This window comes from Adiantum capillus-veneris, chromosome 1, assembly GCF_014529385.1.
Source record: "Adiantum capillus-veneris isolate H3 chromosome 1, ASM1452938v2, whole genome shotgun sequence".
NCBI classification, from domain to species: Eukaryota; Viridiplantae; Streptophyta; class Polypodiopsida; order Polypodiales; family Pteridaceae; genus Adiantum; species Adiantum capillus-veneris.
This window is the reverse complement of record NC_140931.1, coordinates 162,888,344-162,902,616: the sequence shown is the minus strand read 5'-3', so window position 1 is coordinate 162,902,616 and position 14,273 is coordinate 162,888,344. Positions and strand designations below refer to the sequence as shown.

General features: G+C 48.3%; 1 protein-coding gene across 1 annotated transcript in view; it reads left to right on the top strand.

Annotated features, from left to right (window-relative positions):
* Nucleotides 1-5,063: 5,063 nt before the first annotated feature.
* LOC147465921 (ATP-dependent caseinolytic (Clp) protease/crotonase family protein) overlaps nt 5,064-14,273 on the top strand; it is a 96,194-nt gene continuing 86,984 nt past the window's right edge. The window contains exon 1 of the mRNA XM_086522739.1: nt 5,064-5,229. The gene's annotated coding sequence lies outside the window, so the exon portion shown is untranslated. The remainder of the gene's footprint in view (nt 5,230-14,273) is intronic.

Below are 14,273 nucleotides of genomic sequence, written 5' to 3'. Positions count from 1 at the left end.
TCATCCACCACTTGTATGGCTTGCCAGTCAACAAGAAGCTACCCTCTACGGGTATGGAATCCTACAAGGCCAAGGTCCTATAAATAAGGAGGTAGGGAGGAGTATTATTTTTAGCAGTTCACAGGGGATGTATACAGGTATCAAAGCTTTAACTTTAATTTTTGGGCCAGAAGAGGGCGTGGTCTGTTGAGTTTGCATGCTTTGCATGCTCATGCAATAGAGAGAACAATGGAGAAGACGAAGCATGCATGTGTGCAGGCGCTCTTGGAGCGAGAAGGAGGTCCAGATTGACCTACATCAAATCTCAGGGGAGGAAGCTTGGCGGGGTCGACGGGCTAAGGCGAGGACCATTTCTGGTCACCGGAGATTTGCACACAGAAATGCTAACAAATGAGCAATAAAGCAAAATAGTCACCCTCTCTCTTCTGAGAGTCGTGAACCGGTGTTAAGGTCGGCGGTGTGTCGTAGTATCCACTATGGGAGTTGGTCGTGCTAAGAATTTCATAGCCGATAGAGCACGTAGTTGGACTTCAAGGTGGAAAATGTTTCCTCTAAAACCCTCCTTTGCCTACGCGCGTGAAAAACCCCTCAGTGAGCTTAATACTTTGAAGCTTGAATTAATAATGCCTCTGTGAAAAGTTGAGAGCTTTGTAAATGAGAGAGAGAGAGAGAGAGAGAGAGAGAGAGAGACTGGTTGGGCTTGCCAATGGAAAAAGGGGTGATGGCGGCGACAAGGGTTGTACGATGGCAACAAGGTGCAACCACGACGGAGGTGGCGTTTGCGGGGGTTGTGACGGCTATGCCCAAGCGACAACAGACGACGATGAACAAATGATGGCTACGTGTGGCTTCAAGTAGCGGTCCACTGGTGGTTGGCATCGCTGGTTGGAGCATCAATGGTTGAGTTCTAGGCGATAGTGATCATATCTGGCGGATGGCGATGATGTTGTAGGGCGCCAAAAATGGCAATGATTGTGGGTGGCTAATGGTAGTGCACAACGACAGGGTGCACGACGTCAACGGTGGGAACAAGCCGGGGTAGAGCTTACCAACGAAGAGAGGCCGAGCTTCAGTTGGGCACCTGTAAGCTGTGGCAACAACAAGGAGCAGGGGCGAAGCTGCCGGATTGTGTCGGCAACAACAACAGTAACGTCAGCAACTACAAGCGGGTGCAAATGGCAACAACCACGAGCAGCGCTAAGGCGGCCAAAGGGAGCTTGTGAGCAATGAACAACACAACGAGGGCGAGCGAGAGAAGAGAGAGCAGTGAGTGGTGAAGGAGAGAGAGCGTGAGAGTGAGAGAGAGCAACAGAGCTTTCCCATGTGAGCTATGAGAGGGAGAGAGATCATGAGAGTGAGAGAGAGCAAGAGATTTTCCCCTTGTGACCTATGGCGCACCGATCCCTGCGCTCCTTCTTCCTCATAGCTTCAAATTTGCCTTATCCCTTAAACCCTCATTAATCCAATCATTTGTGGATTAAGGTGTATGTGGGTCCATTCTCACAAACAGATGCAAGCTCAAACATACCTACGTTTGGCTCTGATACCAATGTTACAAATGCATAAACCACTACGAGCTTACCTGACCAAGAGGGGTAGGTCATCTAGCTCTCCACACGGCAAATGAGACCATGAGGCTTGCCCCTCATCCTCAGACCATATATAGATGCGTGGCGTGTCGTCCACATTGGTCCAACCGCCTGGGCATTACGACTGGGTGGTCTCCTCTTAAACCCCATCCTCATGGCTCTATGACCGGAGGGCGGTCGATCTAGTCACATGTTTCGTGACAAAAAGCTTGGCGTAGTTGCCTCTATCTATTCTATACATTAAAAAGAAAAGGATTCTAGTGAGGGGTGGTACACATGGCATCAAGTGCTAAGTCCAATCTCTTCAATCTCTTGCAGCTCTCCTTCCTTTGTAACTCAGGAGTGGGTTGATGGGCCCAAATAGATATCTACAAAGCTCTGTATAAGCTGGTCACATCTCAACGTCCATTTCTAGATGGCACATAATTTTGGTTGTCATAATAGCCCATGCCCACGTTCTTTGCTTTGTTCCTTCTTTGAGAGTGAACATTGCAGATGCAGATATGACATACTACACACCATAGCCATGTATATTCCCCCGCTATGTTTGTCATGTGTGACAGCATGCAAAAAAATGACCAAGGGAACCTTTGTGGGTGGATATTTGTATCGTTCAAGTTTATGTCAAGTTGTAGGGACCATCTAAAGAGACCTCAAAGATTTATCTAAATATATCTTTAACTCAAGGCCTATAGTTCAAGGCTAAACATGGATAGCCAATCTATGAGAGAGAGAGAGAGAGAGAGAGAGAGAGCTCGCACAATTGTCCTCATTGTCCATGTCTAAGCCACTGCATGGAGGCCCTTCACAAAGTTTTCTATCATCGGTTGCCTAAACCACCTTTGTAGAACATGCGGCGATAACATAGTGATGGCTACATCTCTCAATAAGGGTAAAAGTTGTGAGTAGATCTCATTTTATTTGAGCCAATGGTGTGTGGCTCTCGAGAAGATTCCGATGGGGTGTGGCTCTTAAGAAGATTGCAAATGTTGTACTTTTATGTGTGTGTGTGTGTGTGTGAGAGAGAGAGAGAGAGAGAGAGAGAGAGAGAGAGAGAGGAGGAGGAGGAGGAGGAGGAGATTGTTTAATACCACAAGAACAATCAAAAGAGAGAAACATTAGATGAAACAACATTGGTCCTAGAAAGGGTTTGATTGTAGACAACACTCAAACCATAAGATGATAAGGTATATGCCTCTAGTGAGCAAACAATGGTGAATTAACAACCAAAAATCAACCTTGAAAAAAGTTTGATTTTAGATCCACTTGAGTCAAACACTCTTTCAGTCATTGCAAAGATGTGCTTGCCTACTACCACCCCACTCAGCTCTACCAATTTTGGCAAATCTAGGAAAGAAAGCCCTCTACCCACCCACCCACCCACACCCCCCCCCCCCCCCCCCCCCCCCCCCCTTCCAGCATAAGCAAACAAGACTTTATGTGCATTTAAAAGCTACAAACAAAGAGAAGCTAAATCACATGATGAACCTTCATCGTCATCCCTAAGTTAAGGGCTAAAACAAAGACAATGATACCTACTTTTGAGATTGGCCTAGGTGAGTGTACATGGTTTTGCATCACTTTTCCTTGATACTTGGTTCTGTGATTGGACTCGACGAAAAGCTGCAAACAGTGAGAAGCTAAATCACCTCACGACCTTCATCTTTGTCCCTAAGTCATGGGCTAAAACAAAGACAAAGGCTAAATACAATGATACTTGATTTTGCGGTTGACTAAGGTGATTGTACGACTCTTCCTTGATACTTGGTTCTCCAATTGGCCTAGGCGAGTGTACATGGTTTTGTGCGACTTTTTGTTTGGAGCAACACGGGAGGGAGTCCCACTCATAATTAGGTAATTATGGTAAGGACTAGGTAACATGGACTTTTGTTTCCTTTTAGTTTAGCTAATTAGGTAGCGTGGACTTGTTTCCTTTTAGTTTTCACGAAGATCGCTTTATGCTTTCTAAGGCTGGTTACATACTACAATGTGTGCTCACTATTTCAAAGCTTAGCACCTATGAGAGCGAACCACACCAAAATTATGCACCTTCACACAACAACACCACACTTACACACGACTAATTTGCAGCACACGCCATATCCTTAATAGACTTCAAGTTAGTGCCAAATGAGGGAGGGTTTTGGATGGGGCTTTGAAGTCGCCTATATATGGTGTAGAACTATGCAATGTTGTTGAGATCCAATCAGAGAGCAAAACATAATTTTCAATTCATTTCCATCCTAGACTTAGTTTTGGCTTTGGGAAGATGGAGTGCCATGGACCATAATGTGGTCACGCGAGGGATATTACCTTCGCTAGCAGGTGGAGAAGAGAGAGTATCTTGAGAGAGAATGTTGATTCCTTTGAAAGCTGCTTGCATTAAATGTATTGCAAACGCCCCTTAGTGCAACTATGCCAAAAACGACATAGTTACAAAAGGCTACGCTTGGTAGTATTGAGCTGGCTTAGTAGGATACCCGTGACCACATTGCGGGCTGAGTTATCTGCTAAGAAGGCTCCTCCATAGGCCCTCTAGAGATGCCTTCGAGGGGCCTTCAAAAACCAGCACGCTGCCCCATACCCATTTGAATACTCAGTGGTGGCGACCATGCTTCTTGCTAGGGGAGAGCAGCCACAGGTTGCATAATAAATTAGGATCCTTTAATATTGGAGTATGGGGGCCCTCAGGACTAACACACAAAATTTAATGCGGGGTGGTGAGGGGATCCACGATTCACAAGTCCACACACGAAATCATATGCAATCGCAACCGCAACCGCAGCCGCAACAGTCACATTAAAACTAAACTCGACCACAAATTGAACCTCCTAAACCCGGGTAGTGCATGTTGCCTTAGGATAAAACATCATAAAATTGGGCATGGATTCAACATGCGCGCGCGCGGGTGAGTTGGTTAGCCCATGTGACCCAAAACCCGTGCTGCAGGTGGTGGGTTCTAAATTGACCGACGGAGGGCCAAATTTTTGCATTGTCGGGATTTCTTTTTGCCTTGATTTTCGTGCTGCTCGGGCTTCACCCGTCTCGAGATTCTGCCTTGCACTTCCGAGCCGACGATCCCCTCATCCTCCCCTTATTAAATTTTGTGTGTCACTTAGTCATGGGGGGCGGGCCTCGTCCATAAAGGACACGGGGCCAACTCGAGGGATCGACGGCGCTGGAGAGATCCACCGTCAATTAAAGCTCCATGAGGACAAAAGATTAGGGTTCCCAGCCGTCCGTCGCACCTTGAACCTCGGACCTCCCCCGCCACACTCCTCAGCTCTATCCAACTCGCCTATTACACATCCGTGCACATGTTGCGAGTCTGCGCATACATAAAGTCTGCCCCCCCTTGCTGCGGATATCCGATGGTCTAAAATCCGCGCGACGTCGATCGCGAGCCCCTGCCGTAGATACATGAAAGTGACCCCGTGTCACTTATAAACGGAGGGGGGGGGCGGGGGGAGGAACAAATGTCCGACACGGGCAAAAAGCTTTATAAATGTCCGACATGGGAACTTAGAGCTAGCCTCCTCCGAAAGAAGACTCTGCGCCCTGGTCGACATCCTTCGTGTAGACAGTGAACTCCTCGAAGCTGCTCGGCTGCCCGCAAACAGCACAGCAAACACAAGCGCAAGTAAATCTCTCTCTCTCTCTCTCTCTCTCTCTCTCTCTCTCTCTCTTTCCGTCACATGAGTGAGAGAATTCACGATGAGATTGCTTGTACCAAAAAGCACATAAAGTTCTTGACTAGCTTTGTGTCCGAAATGTAGTATTGGTTGATTGTACAAGCACAACATGTTTCTCCAGCAGCCCCTGTCTAGCAATCTCATCATGAATTCCGTCACTCATGTGAAGACGCATGTCAATATGCACAAAATGTGGAGCCCTTATAAAAGCACATACAGTTCTTGATGAGCATTCTGTCTAAAACTTTTCAACGAGTTGAAGGATATGCCCAACATGGCTGTGGCAAGGAAACTTTGGATTGTTTTAATCCCGAGTGGCCAGGCATGTGGCTTATGCAAGACCTTCACATGGGTGAGAAAGTTTACAAGGGCTGTTGGAGAAATATGCTATGCTTGGCAATGCTCTACTTGATATGTATGTCTCTGTACAACCCAAAATTGTGTGATCCTTGACTTGTTATGGGTCCTTGAGTTCCATACAAACAAGACATCTACTTCAAAAAGTTGTGCAATGTGTGAGCAATAAAGAAGCAAAAGCTGCTTGAACTCTAGCCAAGTCCTAGGAGCTTATGAGTTACAATTACACACACACACACACACATATATCTATACTAATAGATAAAGGGGGAGGGGATTCCCCCCCCCCCCCGCCCCCCCCCCCCCCGCCCCCCCGCCCGACGTGTGGCGCAATTTCCTTGCTCCGTCCAGTGTGGCCTACAAATCCGGCAACACAGGTGTTGAGAGAGAGAAAGAGAGAGATACACTGTCACTGTGTAGAGAGAGAGAGAGAGAGAGAGAGAGAGAGAGAGAGAGAGAGAGAGAGAGAGAGAGAGAGAGAGAGAGAAAACGGCCGTCAAATTTAAAGCTCTGAGTCTTTGACCTGCGCAATACTCCTGAGTCGGGACTCGGAATCCTCACTGCTCAGCTTGAGCCTTGCACCGTGCACGGCGACGAGGGCTCTCTCTCTCTCTCTCTCTCTCTCTCTCTCTCTCTCTCTCTCTCTCTCTCTCAGCGTCGGAGTCGGAGTCTCGGACTCGGAGTCCTCACTGCTCACCTTCGGCCTGCACCCTGTCTGACTCGTAGGCGATTTCCCCCCCCCCCCCCCCCCCCCCCCCCCCCCCCCCCCCCTCTCTCTCTCTCTCTCTCTCTCTCTCTCTCTCTTCAAACTGTTGCAGTGTTCGGGAAAAATCAAGTTTGCAAACATACGAAATTCCTCATTGAATTTCCAAGAGGAAATTTAAAAAAATTTAAGTTACTTTTTTGGGGCGGAATTTCTCCCTTTCCCCTTGCACTCAACCGGCAATTTGGAAATTGAAAACGGCACGATATTAAGTTGAAACACATTTTTCCCGAACATTCAATTTTTTACACTATTTTTCTCTATTTTAGGGGGAAATTTCTTCTTTTGCTTTTGTTTTCAACAATGGCACGATATTAAGCTGAGAGACATTTTTGCCAAACATTGGTTGCAACTGCCAATTGCAATTTCTTCATGGTTGCGAACTCTGGATGCACGAGTTGCCACAATAGTCCCCGAGTACATGCAACAACAAGAAGTACCACCTCGCTATTTTGGGCCATCTGCACCTAATTTGCTCCAGCACTCACAACCACCGACCTTAAATTGACGACACACTATTTTTTACACTATTTTTCTCTATTTAGGAGGGAATTTCTCCTTTTGCGCTTGCCCTCAATCGACATTTTTGAGTAGAGACACAACACGATTTGTTGAAATCGGGTTTGTGGTCGTACTGAATGCCCATGGTCATGCCGAGCTCCATCCCTTTCACACACTTATCCGAACCGAACATCTCCATCTATTGAGCCGTTCATAGGTAGAGTCCCCCCCCCCTTCTCTCTATACTATTATAGAAGAGGGAGTGTTAGGTGCAGCGGAATGAATGTTGTATTTTCTCAAGATTAGTGATCTTTACTGCTCAAGGTTCCTTTTAGTTCTTAGGGAAAGAGAGAGCTTTCCGTCTTATAGAGAGTGTGGTGATCACGAACAAAGTGAGTGGATCTAGTGCGTGCAAGTGAATGAGACTGACAGAACGAGAGAGAAGAGATACGACACCCGAGAGGTTGTAAAACCCTCCTCCGAAGGCCCCACTCTCGTCGGCGAGAGTGGTCTATGTATTGATTGCACCAAGGTGTACAATGCATATGCAATGGACTATGCAACTTGGTCTATGCCGACGACGACGACGACGATGGCTGAAATCTGAGATCTTCTAATCGCTGAATTTCGGGACTGTTTCGGTGGCTGAAAATGACTGTTTTGGCTGCGTTTTCTTGGCTGAAAAATGAGGTTTCTTAGGGCTGAAAACTGATGGTCTTTACGGGCTGAATCTGCTACACTTTAGGTGAATAATGCCAGTCTTAATTTGCTGCTGAAATCCAAAAACGCCAGGGGCTGAAATTGGTCCTTCTGTCGCCGGGGTTCTGCAAATGCAAAAACGCTAGGCTGATCTACTGTGTCGTGATGACGCCGGGGCTGATCTGCTGTGCACAAATCGCCAAGGCTGATCTGATGCAAAAACGCCAAGAGTGGGAGGTATGGCGATGGGGGGTCATGAGGGGGGATACTGCTGAGAAGTTGCCTGTTGAGCGGGAAGCTCCTACTGCCTCTTCTGCCATTTAGTGCTAACTTGGGTTTGCTTATATAGAAACTTAGCAAAATTGCCCTACCTACTTTTGTTGGAAAGTCACTTAAAAAAATAAGTGAAAATCCCAATAAATAGGAAAATAGGCTAAATGCACTGGAAAATTCCCCTAACTGATGCGAATGGATTTTGATGAGAATTCCGATGATCATACTGTGTGCAACCGGAGGATATGCATCTATGCTAAGGGACTGGGCATGCACGGTCTACGAATAGACTCACAAAAGTGCCAGATCACTGCTATTCTAAACTGATCGGACTGACTGAACCCTGCTGTGGTGTAGCTTGTCCACGGACACATAGGGTTGGGATGTGTCACGTGACAGGGAGGGATTCTGTCTACCCCTCACGTGTTTGACACCTGCTCTATCCGGCGTCTTTAGACAACCGTGTTCTCTGTGTGAACACTGTGTGTGTGTGTGTGTGTGAGAGAGAGAGAGAGAGAGAGAGAGAGAGAGAGAGAGAGAGAGAGAGAGAGAGAGAGAGAGAGAGAGAGAGAGAGAGAGAGAGAGACCTGCTACCCTGCCTGCCGCGACGCGAGACCTGCTGCACTGCCTGCGCGTTCAATTGCTGCCTGCTGCATGCCAATTTTTGCTCTACTGCCTGTGCGAGCCCTACCTTGTCAGCCTCGCGAACCTAATTGCCTCTGCAAACCCTAATTCCGCTGCAAACCCTAATTCCTCTGCAAACCCTAATCCCGTTAACCCTAATTCCCTGAAATCCTAATCCCGTACACCATACCTGCCTCAGCCTCAAACCCTGACTACCACCTGCAAGAGAAAGAGAGAAAGAGAGAAAGCGAGAGAGAGAGAAAGCGTCCAAGATTCCTTTCGGGTCTTCCTTTTCCCGTTCGACAGTCTAGCCCATTCTTCATGGCGGCTTTGCCGGTCTCGAGTGCTACGCACGGCGCTCCATCACCACTTGCCTGTCGCGTGGACTGTACTGGCGACCTGTTGACACGCATTGACTCCAAAATACAACACTTGGCACATCATGCCTTGGCTGGTCGGATGATTGGACAGTCTCCACCTCGCTCTTCCATACGTGATTGGTGTCAGTCTGCATTGGGCACTACTCAGGGACGGGTCTCGGAGCTTACGTTTCTTGGCAGAGGCATATTTATGGTACGTCTTTCAGATCCCGCCACTGTCTCAACTCTCCTGGCTCGGTCTCCGATACTCTCTGATCGCAGGATGATATACTTGACAAGGTGGTATCCCGAGTTTACTACTGAGGAGTTTGACAGTCGACACCTTATTCCCAGATTCCCTCTGACGCGTGATCGAGACTACTCTTGCCGAATGGTAGTCACTGGTTGCCCAGGGCAGTGCTTACGTTGTCACGAGATGGGACACTTGGCACGAGATTGCCCCACCCTGCCCCGCCATCGGCGACAACAACAGCCAGCTCCTGGCACTAATGCTCAGTCACGTGGTCAGCGTCAACAACCGGTTCCTCCTACTACTACTCGAGCACCTCGACAGCCTGCAGGTGCTCCTCGAGCTTCGACCCTCCATGTCCCTCCCTCTGCTTCAGTTCCTACTGAGAATGCATGGCAGACAGTGGGTCGTAACCATTCATTCCGTCCTCGTCAGCAACCTACACCGCATGCAGCCCCCGCTGTTACCTCTCCTGCTCCCTCTCAAGTTTCCACCACCCCATTACCCCCTGCTTCTCCTCGCCATTCTTCCTCTTCAGCACAGGATCACTTACCTCTGCTACCAGCTCCTCCTTCTCTTGCCGTTCTCCCGCCCGCTCCTTCTCCTCTGCCCGAGATCCCTGTTCTCATGCAGATGGATCATTCCCCGCTATTACCTCTCCCTTTTCCTCCTCTCCCTCTCGCCCTTGCTCCCCCCCCTCCACCTTCTGGTCCTCCCCCTCCTTCAGCCGCTCATACTTACGTCCCTTGCAGTTTTCTCAGCTCCTGTCCTCTTTCTTGGGGCACTCATCGGGCTGAAATGTGTGGTGACTCAGAAGGACCACTGCGGGTACAGCTCTACCTTATGCATCACAAGCCAGGTTGTGTTCCCTCTTTAATAGGCAGTCGCTCTCAGCCCACCCATTCCTTTTTCCTTCCATTCCTCGCAACTCAGGAATGGTCTGAGGATCTGGTTCTACATTTTGTGCATGCTCAATCTATGGCTCAGCTTCATTCATGGTTGTCTACTTCCGCTCCGGATGTACTGTCTCCACACTTCCCTTCCTGTATTGGTGCTATGGAATGGAGTGATGTTTATGCTTGCTATTCATTGCCTATGGTCATTCATGTATCCTAAGATGTGGTGCTTCCTATGTCTATGCGCATTTGGGGTGTCAAAGCTGCAGCATCAGTAATGCAATGTAAACAAGCTGAGGTCCGCAGTTGGTGCAATGAGACGCCACATTTTAGAGAAGGCTTGCGGGTTGCTTTCCTACCGCCCGAAGCTCACCCCTTGGATGGCCCAGCTGCCTCCAAGAAGATGCACAGTTAGTCAGATGCTTTACCAATTCTTTCATGCAGACTATGGATTTACATGTAGTTTCTTGGAATGCTAATGGTTTACAGACTTCTGGGGTAAGAGGTTCCCGCAAGCTTTTACTTCGCAGAGATTTACACGCTCATGTAGTAGGCACTATGGATATATTACTAGTACAGGAGCATAAGATTGCCACCCCCTTTGGTAATCTCATGCCCTCCGGCGCTCACACTTTTTGGGAGCCTGCTCTAGGCATTCATGGACAGAGTTGCGGTGTATGCATTTCAGTGGGGCCACGTTACTTGGCCTCAATTCAGCAGCATGGCACCCTTGTCGCTGGCAGAGCAATCTATGTGTCTCTTCGGATTCAGGACTCTATCATTGGTTTTATGTCAGTCTACGCACCCACTACTCATCGGGAGAGGGCTATCTTTTGGGCCTCTTTGGCTACTGTTCTACCTGCTGTAGACTCTTGGGTTGTAGGAGGCAACTTCAACAATGTCGAAAGCGACTCTGATTGGCGATCCATCACTCCTCTTGTTCTATCATCCATCTCTCCCGATGAGCAGTTAGATTGGGATAGATTTCTTCTAGCTATTCAAGGTGTTGATGCATGGCACATACCCTCTTTTGGTCATCACCCTGCTACACTTCATTACTCGTGGGGGTTTCAGAGACAGTAGGGGAGATTATTAGAGCGACTCGATCGTTTTTACATTGGCCCTTGGGCAGCAGCTCTAGGTGGATTTACTACTATTTGGAGAGGGACAAGCCTCTCAGATCACTTACCCATCTCATTGTTTATCTCCTTCACTAGATCCTCTGTACAGAGACGGGGCTGCCGCATACCTGACAGTGTTCTCACCGCTGAAGTTTTGCAGCAACAGATTCGTGACTTATGGTCCACGGGTGCTTCTTATTGTGGTCCCCCTGGAGAGTTCCTTGCTCATTGCATTACTCAGTCTAGTATTTATTGCCGTGATTAGACTGCTATTATTCATCGACAGTTGAGAGTATGTGAGTCTGATCTTCACATTCCTCTTGGTTCCACACAGCGCTTGCTTGAGGAGTGGCCTCAGGATGCTTATCTCGCTGCTAGACAGACAGAGTTCACAGAGGAAATTCATCGCGTAGAGGAGGCTAGGTCTGAGTTCACTCATCATGCTTCAGTATCTCATTGGATAGCTAAAGCTGATCGAATGAATAAAGCCTTCTTCGCTGCGCATAAAGAGCGCCCTCCTGGCACCACCCTTCGGACTTTGTGCGATGCTCAGGGGACACTTCATATGCATCCTGATGTTATTCTTGATATGTCTGCAGATTATTTTGAGGCATTGTTCACTGCTGATGTATGCACTACTGAGGTTTTACTTGCCTGTGAGCAGATCTAGCATCACACTCAACGCCATTGTACAGATACTATGGCCGAGATCTTGTTGGCACCCTTTACACTTGCAGAGCTTCATGCTGCTATCGAGAGTCTAGATCCATCCTCTTGCCCAGGAGAGGATGGCCTCACTAGAGATTTCTTTTTGACTTATTGGGATGTATTGCATATACCACTGCTTCGCGGTTGTCAGGACATCTTTGCATCAGGATATATGCATCCGGATCTTTGCTCAGGTCTCATATCTCTTATTCCGAAAGGGGGTGACACAACTCAGCTCCGCCAGTGGAGACCTATTACCCTACTCCCTTCGGTCTATAAGATATTAGCGTTACTGATCAGCCATCGCTTGCGACGGTTCTTACCAGATATTATTCATACTTCTCAGATAGGCTTTGTCAGGGATCGATGCATACTGGATAATATCTTCACTTTTTATGAGGCAGTAGAGTGGGCCAGATCATCTTCTGAACCTCTCGCTTTTTTCATTCTCGACTTTGAGAAAGCATACGACCGTGTTGAGTGGGACTTTCTTGAAGGATCATTAGCCAGGATGGGTTTCCCCTCCCGATGGATTGCAGGCATTTCCGCTCTCTTCAGGACTGCCAGCAGTGCTATTACTATTGGTGGTCATGTCAGTCGCAGTTTTGAGCTCTCTCGATCTGTCCGACAGGGATGTCCTTTAGCAGCATATCTGTATTTGTTTGTTGGAGAGACTATGTCAGATTTTCTTCGTGCTCAGAGTCATGCATTTCGTGGCTTCACCATGCCAGTACATTCGGCTCCGGACCTTATCGATCAGGAGTTCGCTGATGACACTATGCTGATGTTGCACTATTTGCTAGCAGCTCTTGATGCCATGCGGGAGGCCTTGACGGTTTTTTGCATTGCTAGTGGTGAACGTATTAACTGGCATAAATCCTATGGGTTACTGGTTGGCAGTGATGACATACCCACTTGGGGGGTAGCTGATGGTTTCCCATGGATGCAGCCGGGTCAAACATGCAAATATATGGGCTTTCAGGTTGGATTTGACGTTTCCTCACAGCAGCAGTTTGCACCCGTTCTACAGTCTATTCGCAGGAAGCTATGTCATTGGTCTTCACGTCATCTCTCGTTGGCTGGCCGTGCATTGGTCGTCAACCAGGTCATTCTGGCTACAGGATGGTACACGGCCTCTTGTTGGATGCTACATTCTGGAGTGATAGCTCAGCTCCGCAGACTAGTGCGGAACTTTTTATGGAGTGGCACAGATGGGACTACTGATACTCGTGCTCGAGTTCGCTGGTCCATGATTATTCGAACTCGGTTAGAGGGCGGCCTTGGCATTATTGATCCAGAATTACAGAGTCGCGCCCTTCTTACCAAGCTTATTGTTCGAGGTCTTTTTCCCGGCCAAGAACCTTGGAAGATGCTTCTTCAGGCCGCTATTTGCACAACAACTCCACGCCTCCGCACTAGAGATGGTCATACTTGGCGTACAGGGTATCGTTTTCTCTTTACGGATGCCCCCTTGTCCACCAACACTCTCTCACCCTTCATCAGATCACTCCTTCAGATTTGGGTTTCCATGTGACGAGCTCTCATACGCTCACCTCCCTCATGTCGTGAGGAGATTGAGCGCCAGCCTCTCATTTGGAATGATGCAGTTCTTGATTCTTCGGTTAACCCACACCGTCAGCTTGGAGAGAGGACTCACATTGATTGGGCTGCTTGGGACACTGGCCCTGCTGCCTCTATGCGGTTGTTTCATGAGACGCGTATGCTGGATGCAGATTTTGTAGCAGAACATTATGACATTTGTCGCGGGGTGACAGACAAACTTCTTGAGATTGACTCCGCCATTCCTTCACAGTGGGACGCAGTCATGCGAGGCACGGTTCAAATGCCTCCACATAGTGGCTGGGAAGGTCTCTTTGCTCAGAGCACTCTCTTATTAGTTCGTTTAGACACCATGCTGTTCACAGTTGATTCAGACTCCTCTCAGGGGATTCATGCTAGATTGACATTTGCTACCACCTCTCCGCACCTTGTCTACCCCGGCGCTCGATGGGAGGCCATACGAGTAGTTGGCTCTCGCGGAAAGCGTCGTTGTGTTGACCTGCGTTTCGCATCCGCTGATGCCGCCCTTTGGAGGCTTTGGGTGTGGGAGGGTCGTGCCTTATCTCAGCTTTATTGGGACCCAGGAGAGTGGCATTGGCCTCACTCTAACCCCACCGGTGCACATGTATCATTTTTTGAGTACACTGCCAGACTTGGAAGATTAGCATTGATGAGACAGCACCCAGAGCAGCCCACTCGTATGCGTTTCTGGTTACATTCAGGTCTCTCCCATGCCTATCTACAGCAGTTTTGGTCAGCCATCTGGGATTTACATGCGGCTCGTCGTATTTCTTTTTTCATGTGGATGATTGCACATGCAGGACTTCCAGTTGGGACTTGGCTAGCTACTATGGGTCATGATCCGTTATGCACTCGATGTC